The following is a 12,769-nucleotide window of genomic DNA, read 5'->3' on the forward strand; positions in this document are numbered from 1 at the left end:
CTGCACAGATATAACTATTTATATTTGGGTTAACGTTACTATCACATACACATCACCGATCTACAACATACAGTAGTGGTTCAGTCGACTCAACTTGGCAACAATCCTACTTAGTGCTGCACAGATATACTGTAACTATTTATATTCGGGTTAACATTACTGTCACATACACATCACCGATCTACAACATACAGTAGTGGTTCAGTCGACTCAACTTGGCAACAATCATACTTAGTGCTAGCACATATATAACTATTTATATTCGGGTTTAACATTACTGTCACATACACATCACTGATCTACAATATACAGTAGTGGTTCAGTCGACTCAACTTGGCAACAATCATACTTAGTGCTGCACAGATATAACTATTTATATTCGGGTTAACATTATTGTCACATACACATCACCGATCTACAACATACAGTAGTGGTTCAGTCGACTCAACTTGGCAACAATCCTACTTAGTGCTGCACAGATATACTGTAACTATTTATATTCGGGTTAACATTACTGTCACATACACATCACCGATCTACAACATACAGTAGTGGTTCAGTCGACTCAACTTGGCAACAATCCTACTTAGTGCTGCACAGATATAACTATTTATATTCGGGTTAACATTATTGTCACATACACATCACCGATCTACAACATACAGTAGTGGTTCAGTCGACTCAACTTGGCTACAATCCTACTTAGTGCTGCACAGATATAACTATTTATATTTGGGTTTAACATTATTGTCACATACACATCACCGATCTACAACATTACAGTAGTGGTTCAGTCGACTCAACTTGGCAAACAATCCTACTTAGTGCTGCACAGATATACTGTAACTATTTATATTCGGGTTAACATTACTGTCACATACACATCACCGATCTACAACATACAGTAGTGGTTCAGTCGACTCAACTTGGCAACAATCCTACTTAGTGCTGCACAGATATAACTATTTATATTTGGGTTTAACGTTACTATCACATACACATCACGATCTACAACATACAGTAGTGGTTCAGTCGACTCAACTTGGCAACAATCCTACTTAGTGCTGCACAGATACTGTAACTATTTATATTCGGTTTAACATTATTGTCACATACACATCACCGATCTACAACATACAGTAGTGGTTCAGTCGACTCAACTTGGCAACAATCTACTTAGTGCTGCACAGATATAACTATTTATATTCGGGTTAACATTATTGTCACATACACATCACCGATCTACAACATACAGTAGTGGTTCAGTCCACTCAATTTGGCTACAATCCTATTTAGTGCTGCACAGATATAACTATTTATATTTGGGTTAACATTATTGTCACATACACATCACCGATCTACAACATACAGTAGTGGTTCAGTCCACTCAAATTTGGCTACAATCCTATTTAGTGCTGCACAGATATAACTAATTTATATTTGGGTTAACATTATTGTCACATACACATCACCGATCTACAACATACAGTAGTGGTTCAGTCGACTCAATTTGGCTACAATCCTATTTAGTGCTGCACAGATATAACTATTTATATTGGGTTAACATTACTGTCACATACACATCACCGATCTACAACATACAGTAGTGGTTCAGTCGACTCAATTGGCTACAATCCATTTAGTGCTGCACAGATATAACTATTATATTTGGGTTAACATTATTGTCACATACACATCACCGATCTACAACATTACAGTAGTGGTTCAGTCGACTCAATTTGGCTACAATACTTAGTGCTGCACAGATATAACTATTTATATTGGGTTAACGTCACATACACATCACCGATCTACAAACATACAGTAGTGGTTCCAGTCGACTCAACTTGGCAACAATCATACTTAGTGCTGCACAGATATAACTATTTATATTCGGGTTAACATTATTGTCACATACACATCACCGATCTACAACATACAGTAGTGGTTCAGTCGACTCAACTTGGCAACAATCCTACTTAGTGCTGCACAGATATAACTATTTATATTTGGGTTAACGTTACTATCACATACACATCACCGATCTACAACATACAGTAGTGGTTCAGTCGACTCAACTTGGCAACAATCCTACTTAGTGCTGCACAGATATACTGTAACTATTTATATTCGGGTTAACATTACTGTCACATACACATCACCGATCTACAACATACAGTAGTGGTTCAGTCGACTCAACTTGGCAACAATCATACTTAGTGCTGCACAGATATATAACTTTTTATATTCGGTTTAACATTACTGTCACATACACATCACTGATCTACAATATACAGTAGTGGTTCAGTCGACTCAACTTGGCAACAATCATACTTAGTGCTGCACAGATATAACTATTTATATTCGGGTTAACATTATTGTCACATACACATCACCGATCTACAACATACAGTAGTGGTTCAGTCGACTCAACTTGGCAACAATCATACTTAGTGCTGCACAGATATAACTATTTATATTCGGGTTAACATTATTGTCACATACACATCACCGATCTACAACATACAGTAGTGGTTCAGTCGACTCAACTTGGCAACAATCCTACTTAGTGCTGCACAGATATAACTATTTATATTCGGGTTAACATTATTGTCACATACACATCACCGATCTACAACATACAGTAGTGGTTCAGTCGACTCAACTTGGCAACAATCCTACTTAGTGCTGCACAGATATACTGTAACTATTTATATTCGGGTTAACATTACTGTCACATACACATCACCGATCTACAACATACAGTAGTGGTTCAGTCGACTCAACTTGGCAACAATCCTACTTAGTGCTGCACAGATATAACTATTTATATTTGGGTTAACGTTACTATCACATACACATCACCGATCTACAACATACAGTAGTGGTTCAGTCGACTCAACTTGGCAACAATCCTACTTAGTGCTGCACAGATATACTGTAACTATTTATATTCGGGTTAACATTACTGTCACATACACATCACCGATCTACAACATACAGTAGTGGTTCAGTCGACTCAACTTGGCAACAATCATACTTAGTGTAGCACATATATAACTTTTTATATTCGGTTTAACATTACTGTCACATACACATCACTGATCTACAATATACAGTAGTGGATCAGTCTAGTAACCTGTCATTCATGCTATTGTGTCCAGCCCAAAATATAACAAAAATATTCGATCTAACATTAATTTCACATGTCTATCGCTGAACAATGACAGCCACTAAACACAATAGCGGCTCAGGCCACTCACCTGTCAACCATGATTTTGTGTGCTGTAAAAGTGTTACAATATATCTTTGGGTTAACATTTATGTCACAGGTCCATCACTGTAACTGTATTTACGGTCCTTTATCAGGGTAACATACAAATTTCATCTCCTACTAGGTATCTTTTCATGCTATATCCTGATTTCCTTACTCTATGTATTCTCATTGTGTATGTCTTTCAAATATTACTGAAATTTGGGTGATCATCAGCGAAAGCTTTATTGAAGTCCTTGATTCTTTGTAGGTGGGCCATAAAAATCGTAAACTATGAGGTAATAAAACTTACAAAAGCAATCTAGTTAGTTTTGTGTTTGTATCATTTAAACTTGCACCCAGGTTTTCCAACTGATTACGATCCTTTAATAATCTTTAAATCCAAAAAATATTATGGTTAAGAATTGCACTGTGAATTCTTAAATCTAATCATTTGCGCATTTTAAGAACTCTTGATCAAAATTGTAAATAGTTTTAAAAGTATTTAACAAAATAGGAATTACAGAGGAATATTTTAATGAACAAGCTATACGAAGGGGATAAAAATCTTTTGAGAAATGCTCTGCAATACCGGACACAATAATTTGTTATTCGTCCCACAATATAATATCCTTTATAAGAGATAAAAATAAAAACTGCTATAGTTTAATCTACCATCATATGATAAATCAACACGGTTTGGTACGTTTTTGTTGTGTTAAAATACATAGCGCTATTTTTAAACTGTTAAGTTATTCTTGTATTTTCCCGGAAGGGAGGTGGAGTGAAAAGTTCACCGACATTCCCGATGGACTAGCCGACAGTGATGCAATTGAGGCTGGAAACGTCAATAACTGCCGTCGCGTCGTCTGGAGATATGCCGAGAAACAATGGTTGATCATGTGACTTAAGATGTTCCCCATTCTTAACTTCCGTTACAACGTTCAATAGCAACACAAACCGGACAATGCTACGTACTCGCATAGTCAAATACAGTATCTTACTTAACGAATGCAAGTAGAAAAATTTAGTTACTGGATGCTTCACTGAATATGAACAACAAGTGTCTGCACAACTGTATGTTTTTACATAACTATTTATTTTTATGTAGTTTAATTTTTTAAATACCATCGACAATTTTTTTACTTTATGGAAGACTGGTTTCCTTTAAATGAAAAACATTTGATGAGGTAATCAACTTCAACTTTGGTCTTTCTGGAAATTACAACTTCCTTGCATTTCTATATTCCAATTTAGCAACTAAAAACAATGTAACTGATGTAAAACTATATAAGGCTCATTAATTTACTCCCATTTCATAAAAACAACAGTTATTTTTTTTATAATCATATATATATATATATATATATATATATATATATATATATATATATATATAGATAATAATTATCATTAATAATTAAATAAAGTTATAAATATTTGTGATATATAGTCTGAATTAAAATTGGATGTGTATGTTTTATACATTTTGGTATGTTTTGTAGTATTAAAATCATTATTATTTGTATACTATAATATTAATACCTTAACAGCTATTTTTATAAAATTTTTACGCTTGTTTTGAAATGTTTTAAACACACATTTAAGAAGGGAAGCTTTATTTTTAAATATATCTACATCAGCAAAAACAGTGTTGTTAGTTAAGTAAGCGATAGTCAAAATGCTCTCAATTAATAAGTTTAAGGCAAATAGTGTTTCTCGCAGGTCAAACAAGACCATTACCTCTGGGTTAGGATCAGCAATTAGTGAGAGAGATCTTGTAAATACTGGTTACCTCTGATGAAAAACTCTTCATTATACCCGTCATTTAGTTTATGTAAATATAGCCATATATATATATATATATATATATATATATATATATATATATATATATATATATATATAAAATAAAGTGTAACACCACTCGTAATGCATATTTTTCTAAAGCTGAACGTATATATATATATATATATATATATATATATATATTCATAAATAGAAACAAAAACGTTCAGCTTTAAAAAGATATGCACTTTACGACAAACTTGAATAAAACAATGTTTTTAAATCAACCGAAAAGTTAAATGTAAAAATAGTCCAGCTTTAAAAACTATAAAATTTCCAGATTTTAGGTGACGTTATTAATTTTCAAATTTACGTAAAATAGTTGTTTAACAGCTTCACCACTGGTATTGTGATCTTGAATAATAAACCATCAACGCCCCTTAAAATATAAGGGACTACACACCAAAAAAATCTTAGCCTTTTGACCACATAGTGCTTTATTTATCACAACACACTGTTTATTTAAATAACTTTGTCTCCAAAACGAATTACGCTGACGGAATTCTCCATAAACCTTCTGATTTCTATATGTCCAAAAACTCTAACCTAACCTAACGCCCACTCTCACCAAGTTTCCCATTAATTTCAAAATTATAGCTTCACTTAATGGGATATTTTCATCCCTTAACTGTATAATTGGACTTCCCATGCTACAGCAAGTACCACAGCAAACAATAATTTGGATAAAAAATCTAAAGATGAGAATTTAAAATAATGGTTTCCACGCGAGGTTGTTGAACACAAAACGATGATACCAAGTACCCGCCCAAACTAATTATTTTTATGCCGAAACAGTAATTAATATAAAATTAAATAAACTCCTAGACCATAAGTGTTAAGCAAGTGCAGTGAGAAGAATTGCTGCAGTGGAGAAACGAGAATGGGCGCGATGAGAACAGTCTATTGATTATCTGCGACACGAACGGGAATTCTCTAATTGTGACCCAAAGTGTACAAGTCTATTTATATTTTTAATCAAAATAATAATACAAAATAATTATTTAAAATTAAAAAATGTAGCCTCAATGAATTATTAATGAATTTCATTCACTAATTTGATTACTTTTTCATTTATAGGACGAAAAGAACCAGTTTTGATTTAAATGAAATAGTTTACTAAATACGGTAAACACTTCTCGATTACAACGGCGACTCTTATAACTGAGCTTACAGATATTGTAAAATCAGAGTAATTTAGTTCTGATCAAAATTAAGGAAAATTAAATCCATCTCATAAAATAAAGGTGAATCGCGTGAAATCAACACGTGATTGAAAGATTATTGTCCAGTAACATTTATAACAACAAACAACAACCAATAGCCGTCAGTGATAAAATACATAAATAAGACACCAATATTTAAGAAAGATTAACAGTGCTATGGATATTAAAACATGAATAACTAGGACATTTAATACAGTTAAATATTACGTAGCAGAAGTAGCTATAAGAGAAATTTAGGCACGATGTAAACTAGACATATTCAATTACATTTTGTTGAGAACCTCGGCTAATATAAATATAACAGAAACGAATATAACACAATATAACCAAGGGTGCGGTTTGTATAATTGCTTGCTAAAGCAATCCCTCCCAGGTTTGCTTCCTCCGTCCCACCAAGAGAGAACTTTGGAGGTGAAGTTTCTCAAACAAAGTGCCTCAGTAAAGTTTTGCAGCAGTTTCATCAGGCTATCTATTTGAATTTAATCAAATTATAGGTTAGTTCAAAGAAAATGTCAAGTATATCTTACTCACTTTAAAAAAATCTGTTAACCAGTATTTGAAGTGTTCATAAAACTCAATTTTATATTTAAAATTTTCCTAAGTTTGTTTTGAAAAACATTTATTTTCAAGATGCCATTTAAATGGAATATGCTTAAGAATAGTTTAAAATAACATTTCTAAACGAATTAATGGTTTAGTGATATAAAGTACACGTTACGCTTAGCGGCATACACAGTGCAAACTTGATTTAAACGCAACATCGCACATCATAATCAAATCTCTGCTGCGATAGCGACAGGATCGTTAGTTTTGTTTCATCTCATCAGCTAAGTGGACACATTAGTTTGTATTCGCAGTACTGACAGTTCGTCACTCTTGTTAAGGTTAAACTTTATGTCAACGTATTTCATGTATCTTTCGATTCCCTATCAACATAAACGTCCAATCAATAAGTATCAAAAACGTTTCTAATCATTTTAACTTTTCTTCTTTATTAGAGCTAATTACAAATTTCAGTCTGTTAATATTTCTACGACTAAAGATACAATATGGAAGTAACCCATATTGGTTTAGATAGTAGTACCTACACTTGGGTCAGTAAAACTCGATGTTGTCACATACATCAGCACAATCAAGTTGTTATCTAGAAACGGCCCATCATTAACCACAAATTTGAATATAGACAGAAGTAAAGGGGTGACTTCAATGGATCTAGTTTACTGCGAAGGATGATAGTTGGGGTAGGGGGCTCTCTTAGTGTTTGAGGATTTAGTAGGTCTAAACATGATGGAGATAACGTTTTCTGTCCAGTTTTCCCTGTAGAGGTTCAAAACAGCAACATCCTTTCCCAGAATGGCATCGATACGATAGTGCTTGTATCCTCTGTAAAGTAACTGTATCAAGGAATCTCCGCAGATCCCAATCCCCTCTCTTGAACATCCTATATACTCAATTTCACTCCGGAAATCGCGTAGAAGACCTTTATGTTTAATAACAAGAAATATCGTTTCAGCTCTGTCTTAGAGAAAATTAAGAATTTTGTCAGTTTTCAAATTATGTGCCAATGTCTGCCGGGAGGGTGCTGAGGATTTTATAATACTCCCCAAATTTCCTCATCCTACAAATTACATTCGTTCAACACTCTTTAATTAAGTTACTGCTTTAACGTACTATTGTATTTAAGCTCATCTGAATGTGTATTTGAGATTTTTAGATGTTCATTTATACAAATTTTTATTATTGACGACACATTTTTCTGGTTGATTGTCTTCCACAATGTTTCAAAATTAAGTAAATAATTAGCATGTAAGATTCCAAAACCTTGACAACTGTTCTCTAAACATTCACAAACTAGTAAAACATCCCACATTTGTAAGATTCAATTTTATTGCAGTTTTGATTTCATAAGCGTTTTAAACAAATTCTTAACTAATGAATTATAAACTATTATTACTATTATTATTATTATTATTATTATTATTATTATTATTATTATTCACTATTATTAGTGAATTATCACTATATAAAGAATATGGAATTAGGATGAATTACAACTTTTCAAAGGCATCTAAATAAAGTTAAACTACATTACTAAACTACTTTGAGTTGACAAGAAATCAATAAAGCTGAATTGCCGAACACGTAGTTGCAGTTGTCACGTACAAATGACTACGTGTTATCTATTATATAACATTGATATATGATCGAAATGTGTTATAAGTTACAAATTCTGTTATATTTTCACACATGTGACAGCGGCTAAGAATCACCTCTATCGTACAGTTTTCCAGGTCAAAATACCTCTAATAACCTCAGAGGCAACTGATAAACAACGATAAACAAACAAATACCTCATTTTAAAGGATCTGTAAGGCAAAAATCCTCCAGAAATTAATTTGTTTTCACTGAATAGAAATTAAAACAATTAGATTATTTTAAATGTTATTGTATAAAATAGTGTTGTACAAATGGTTTTCAAAACTAAATACATATTAAAAATGGGATTGGGATCGTGGTACATTAAGTCACGAGTTAACTTCCATAAACTTTCCTTAAATCTATAAAAGCTATGTTTAAAACATTAAGCAAATATTCCAATAAATGTGTAATCAAATAATAATGAAACCAATACTTGAAAACTAGTTTGTATTGGTAGCATTATATAGATGGATTCTTATAAGTTAAACACTCACAAAATTACAACATTTAGCAAAAAGTGTTCCAACTTTCCTTGCTTTATAAACAAAAATAACAGTAATACTTAACAATAGATTAAAATAGACTGTATTGTAGGCAGCAATGTTGATACCCCAAATACTATGAGACAATCAAAACACTAAAAGATTGCACAGTTTCAATTACTAATGTCTAATCAAAATATACTTATGTATTAATAATAGGGTCCATATTTATTCGACATTATGAAAGTCTGAAATCTGAAACTCTCGCAAGCTTAACTCCTGAAATCTTACCGTCTGAGATCCAAATAAGTAAACGATGAAGACGTTCAAAACGAAGCCTTTGAATAGTTCAAACATCAGAAACACCTAGATTACAAAAGAGCTCTGTCTGGTTTATACCCAACAGCCATCCTGTTTAATATAGATGAAGTGGTGTCATAATTATGTCTAGCTCTGCAGTAAGCGGACGATGACATGAAGCTAAACTCAGTATTCATATTGAATCAGCCCTTCCCACTTTAACCATATTATGTATGGAAAATTCAGTTGTTCTGCCGTGCATTTGGATCGTGTCTAAAACATCGCAGTTCACTCAATTGTGCAACTGATGAGACAATGAGGATCTAGATTGTGCTGCATGGCTGCTTAATTCAAAACTAACCAATAATTATATAGCGTTATTGTTCTTTGTAAATAACACAAGAGTTGATCGAAATTAGCCATGTAATTTACCAGATATTTACTAAAACATTAGCTATAAAAAATTCTTATTTATAATAAAAAATATAATTTGTTACATCGGACAGTTATAAGTGAGAGTGCAGAAAGTAAACAGTGGAATTTTTTTGTATCAGAAATTCTTAAAAACTAATTGTAGTGAAAATTCAAATGCATCACTAATTTTCACCTCAGTGAACGAAACAATAAATAAATTAGAGTTCCCTTATTACATATCTAGGTATTTACAGATTTAAACATCGAAAAGTGAGGTTTCATGTTGTCGCAATGTACTATAGTAATTCCACTCCTGAGAATGAAAGTTGTAAATCTGTAGATTTGAAAATTGTGTTAATAAGCAATGTTTTTATCATTGACATCAGAATTTAAAAAATAAATAAAAGTTATATCACAAGACCCTTTTTATACCAGTATTAAATTTGTATCAAAAATGGCGGATTCAAGGTGGGCACTAAAATTAACGAAACTTAAGTATCTTTTATTTTATTTTCTCATACAAGAAACTAACTAGTAAAGTAAACTATCTATTGAAGGTATTATGTCAGATACTACATACTTTACAGTCCCACTGAACAGTTGGTCATTTTAAATGTAGTATCCGTGTACAGTAAACCGTCCATTGTTACAAATATGTAACTACTAGCACATACCCGCAGCTTCGCTCCCAATTCCTGTGTAACATTCCGTGCAGTTTAATGAATAGTTCCCAAGATTTTAGTAATTTTAGAACTATTTTAGACCAATGCAGATGAGCTTGATTGGATTTTATGATATTTCTAAAATTGAATTACAATATATCATTAGAATTAGTCATCAAGTGATTAAGAATAGAAAGATGAATCAAAAATGCGAGTAATTCTTATTTCAGGTTTTACATTCCTAGTTAAAATTATTATATTTTCAACATACAATATTAGAGATTGCTATTTTGCCTCGAAAAACAATATTTATATATATATATATATATATATATATATATATATATATATATCTATATATTGAAAAAAGCATCAATAATACTAACACATTGCAATACTTACATTATTACATTTGTCATACATAAATAAAGACGATACATGATACACTTAAGTTATTGCTTCCCAGCAAACTTATTTGGTAGGTTCAGTCTAGGAATTATATCAGTATCTATATACCTAATCATTTTTCTGTCATAAAATATTGTTTTTAGTGTCGCGTGTAATGTTTTGTGATTCCACTTGCTATAATAACGGACTCACTGCGCTCGTTTGTTTCCTTAAATTGTAGTCACGGAGAGAATGGTTTGTTGAATTATGCTAATGCCCAGTCCTCCGTTTTTGTTCCTTCAGTAACTGTATTAATATGCTGTTCCACAATGTCTAAGGGTACCAAATTCAATACAAGTGCACAAATAAAACATACACATTCACAATTCTTTTCATTAAGTAAAATCCAGAATAAATTAATTGGTTTACCTTGTTGCCATGATATTGAAATCAAATGTTTTGTTACTATGAAACTTAATTTATGCCTTTACTTTATAAATGTAAAGAAATCTAAATATGGTTTATTTACTTAAACATATACTAGTTCTGTCATATTAAAATATTTACACAGAAAACTAATTTAGAGTCCAGTGGGGCAGAGCATGGAAGGAGTTTCGAACTAAAAATAAGCTTATATTCGTCCCAGGTACAATAATTTATGCGTGAAAGCAAAAGAAACAAAGGCACTTTTACATTTCAATATCATTATTATTATTGTAATAGTACATTAAGCTATATTTTTAAATACAAACAATAACAAACTACATGGTTAGATACAATATTAAATATAGTGATATGCTCCATTCTTTCTATGAGTATCTAGTATTTTCATAAAAAATCTAATACATCGTGTTTCCTTGAGGAGGATAATGGATTGTGTCAGAATATAATCTTATAACCCCTGAAAGCTGTGTTATGGAAGAGCGAACAAATCTGATTAAATAAACATAATATTTCCTTTGCCCTTTTGTTACAGATATTTTTAAGGCTATTGCAATAAAACTAATTAACGATTCATATATACTAGCCATTTTATTACAAGGCATTATATTTTACACTTTGTAAACCACTACTCAAATATCCTTATTATTACCTTATAAAATATATAGTTTAGTATTTAAATAGGTTTTTACGTACATTTAGTAAGCGAACCAATAGCAATATTGCGCTTACACGTTTTAATGTTAAAAAAATTAATTTTGAATAAAACTAAAAACTATCAAGGTCTAAAACAATCATAAGCAACTCCATAGTGATATGTCTGAAACTAAATCACTTGTAGTTCTATTCCATGCTTAAAGATGGTAACTATATTGGTAAGATTGGTTGATATAAGGTGGTATGTAATCTTCTGCGGACTAATTAACCTATAATTACAAGCCATTTACTCGTAATTGAAAGATAAGATCGGTATGAATAAGATTTGTAATATGTACATTTCTTCTTATGTGCTGTAGAGATAAATTAATTACACCAATGGCAATCAAGAAGGTTATCTCTAAGTAGCGCTTGACCCTTGGACATCATACAGCATATTTCTATGCAAAATATACAATAATAATTTAAATAACAAAGTGTATTATGATGATTTAATCGATTTCGTCAATAAATCCTTAAGTATGATAACAATAAGTGAGTCGAAGGCACGTACCTTAACAGTGTTGTAGGTGCTGTAGGTATGGTCCGAGGTACGTTCTACCGGGGAAGAACGGAGCCCACGACCCCCACCATGGATCTGCACGTTCGTCTGCATGACTACACCTATATAAAAACTTTGTATTATTGTTGCGTCTTCCACAGAGGTTTGCGAAGTCCAAAGGACTATTTTTTACTCTGTCATTTCTATTAGTTTTCGTATCTTTTCATGGAATGGGGGGGATGTAGAAACGTAAGGATAGAAGGTTGAAGGAAAGGGGATAATTAATTGATTAGGTTCATAGCTCGGAAATGAGGATGTTAAGAGTGAATTGGGAACATATACAATCACCAGCTGCTTTGTAC

The 12,769-nt window shown here is 32.1% G+C and overlaps 1 long non-coding RNA gene across 1 annotated transcript in view; it reads right to left on the reverse strand.

Annotated features, from left to right (window-relative positions):
* LOC124353502 overlaps nucleotides 1–12,769 on the reverse strand; it is a 234,417-nt gene that overhangs the window by 162,338 nt on the left and 59,310 nt on the right. Inside the window, exon 2 of the long non-coding RNA XR_006921604.1 lies at nucleotides 12,420–12,529. This is a non-coding gene — a long non-coding RNA (uncharacterized LOC124353502). The remainder of the gene's footprint in view (nucleotides 1–12,419; nucleotides 12,530–12,769) is intronic.

This window comes from Homalodisca vitripennis, chromosome 1 (genome assembly GCF_021130785.1).
Source record: "Homalodisca vitripennis isolate AUS2020 chromosome 1, UT_GWSS_2.1, whole genome shotgun sequence".
NCBI classification, from domain to species: Eukaryota; Metazoa; Arthropoda; class Insecta; order Hemiptera; family Cicadellidae; genus Homalodisca; species Homalodisca vitripennis.